We start from the raw sequence: 2,665 nt of genomic DNA, 5'->3' as shown, positions 1-2,665 counted from the left end.
CTAGACCCAGCTCTTCAGAGAGCATCTTGCCCCACCAAGGTGATAAGGAGGCTGAGGAAGGATGAAAACACAGCCCCATATGACTGCCCACCCCACTCTGCACCAAGTCTTTCCCAGCAGCCTGCCCAGGCTCCTTCCACTGAGGTACCTGCCTTAATGGGCAAAGCTATGAGAGAGGGCAGTCAGCCCAGGCTGGGGTCAGTCAAGATGCTCTGGCCACCTGGCCATCTCCTTGTGGGGCCTGGTTTTAGGGCAGTTCTTCTTCAATAGTCCTGGGGATGAAAGCCCTGGATTTGGTGCCTGCACTTTCTTTCCTGATCCTCCCAAAGCCCCAGAAGAGAGGCAGCAATGCATCCAGGGTCACATATCAAAAGGGAGGAGGAAACACAGGTGCAGCTGAGAGTGACCCCTGTGGACAAGTCACCCTCATGGGGTAGGCCCAGGCATGAGCCAGACCGTGGCCTGCTCTGGACTCCAGTCCTGGCCTCTTTTAGCTCTGCCTCCCTAAGTCTCCGTGTCTTCTTCCCCACACACTGACACTGGCCCAAGATAACCCTGAGGTGGGGCATATACCTTGGTCACTTTTATCTTCCCCACAGGACCTAGCCAAGGGCTGAACAGAGCCCAGGATGTGCTTCAAGACCAAGAAGAGGGGTAAGAGTCAGATAGACCTGAATAGGACACATCATTCCCTCCTTGGACAGGTTGCTTTACCTCTGAGCTGCTGGTCCCGTGACCCCTGCAGCAGGGCTGTGAAGGCCTCCTGCCCAGCACCAGGAGTTAGGCCTTGGGGCTGCAGGGCTGAGATGGCCCCTCCCTATGTGGAGGCACTTTCCGCCCCCCTCGGAAATCAAGGGGATTATTGTATTGCAGCCACATCCTGTCTACTCATTAAGTGCCCACACCCCCAAATGACTGCTCCCTGGCCTTAGAAGTCTCATTCTGACCTCATGCTAGGCTGCTGCAGATGCTCAGGCCTTCTTGTCTTGGCCCCTCCTCACTTCTGGTCCCTAATCTTTGGACCCCTGTCCTAGATGAGGACTCCGAGGGGCCAGGAAGCAAGGGACAGATGGTATCTCAGTAGAAGAGGCTGTGATTCCGCTGTCCCTTCCTGAGTGCCAGTCTCTCCTAGGAGTGTGGGTGTTGTGTCCAGCTATCCAGTCATTCTGTGGGGCACGTGCTTACCCTGGCCCTTGAGTCCTCGCCTCACTAGCAGTGCTGACCCTCTGGGTCATCAGCCCAAGGTGGGAGATAGTGTTTGCTGGCTCCACGGTGACCTGAACTCTGGGAATCCCAGGGGGCCAGGAAGCTGGACTCCTGGGCCCATTCCTCTTGGTACCACCTGTGGGGGACCTCAGGTAGGTGGAGAGCAGGTCCCACACAGCAGTGAGGACCCAAGCTCAGTGGTGGAAGAACAGGCCTGCTGGGTTTGACCTCAGCTTTGCCACTCAGTAGCAGGATAGTGCTGGACAGGTAACTCCCCTGCCTGAAGCCTTAGCTCCCTCATCTGAGGAATGGGGCTAAAGAGGGCAGCCTCCCAGGCATCAGGAACGCCAGGAGAGCCTACACAGGAGGATTACTTAAGCCCAAGAGTTTGAGGTTGCAGTTAGCTCTGATGATACCACTGCACTCCAGCCTGGATGACAAGTGAGACCCTGTCTCAGAAAAAACCAGAAAAAGATAAAGGGGGGAGGGACTCAGTGCCTGTGGCTCAATGGTTAGGGCACTGGCCACATACACTGGGGCTGGCAGGTTCAAACCCAGCCCAGGCCTGCTAAACAACGAAAACTACAACAAAAAAATAGCGAGGTGTGGCTCGGCGCCTATGGTTCAAGTGTTTAAGGCGCCAGCCACATACACCTAAGGTGGCAGGTTCAAATACAGCCCAGGTTCGCCAAACAACAATGATGGCTGCAACCAAAAAATAACTGGGTGTTGTGGCAGGTGCCTATGGTCCCAGCTACTTGGGAGACTGGGGCAGGAGACTCGCTTGAGCCCAGGAGTTGGAGGTTGCTGTGAGCTATGATGCCACAGCACTCTACCCAGGGGGACAGCTTGAGGCTCTGTTTGAAAAGAAAAAAAAAATTGCCAAGTGTTGGGCGGTGCCTATGGCTCAAGGGGTAGGGTGCCAGCCCCATATGCCAGAGGTGGTAGGTTCAAACCCAGCCCTGGCCAGAAAAAAAAAGAAATAGCCAGGTGTTGTGGTAGGCACCTGTAGTCCCAGCTACTTGGGAAGCTGTGGCAAGAGAATCAGTTAAGCCCAATAGTTTGAAGTTGCTGTGGGTTATGATGCCAAAGCACTCTATGCAGGGTGACAGCTTGACACTCTGTCTCAATTAAAAAAACAAAAAAGGAGAGAGCCTGCAAGGAAGGCTTGCCCAGTGCCTGGCACATGTCCAGGCCCTCAGCAACTGCTGTGACCATCCTGACTCTACTGAGTGCCCCAATTCCACCTGCCTCACCTGGGTCCTGGTCTGCTTTCCTCTATCTCAGCACTTCCTAGAAAGACTGGGAACAGGAAGCATTTGGCATTTGTAGAGGGGTCTTGTACTTGAAGGGATCGTTACTATCGTGGTTATTAATATTATCAATAATCAGAGTAGGGTGGCCCAGTCCCATCATCTCAGTACCCTCTTCCTTTCCCAAGAGAAGCTGACCCATTCTG

General features: G+C 54.3%; 1 protein-coding gene across 3 annotated transcripts in view; it reads left to right on the top strand.

Annotated features, from left to right (window-relative positions):
* LRRC8A (leucine rich repeat containing 8 VRAC subunit A) overlaps positions 1-2,665 on the top strand; it is a 40,861-nt gene that overhangs the window by 22,176 nt on the left and 16,020 nt on the right. The window contains exon 3 of one of the 3 annotated variants that reach the window (XM_023516224.1): positions 600-654. The exons of the other annotated variants lie outside the window; for them this stretch is intronic. The gene's annotated coding sequence lies outside the window, so the exon portion shown is untranslated. The remainder of the gene's footprint in view (positions 1-599; positions 655-2,665) is intronic. 3 annotated transcript variants of the gene reach the window in all.

The sequence above is a fragment of the Otolemur garnettii genome, unplaced genomic scaffold (assembly GCF_000181295.1).
Source record: "Otolemur garnettii isolate 467f Iridium unplaced genomic scaffold, OtoGar3 scaffold00087, whole genome shotgun sequence".
Classification (NCBI taxonomy): domain Eukaryota; kingdom Metazoa; phylum Chordata; class Mammalia; order Primates; family Galagidae; genus Otolemur; species Otolemur garnettii.
Note: the sequence above shows the minus strand (reverse complement) of the source record. Positions and strands in the feature narration are given on the sequence as shown.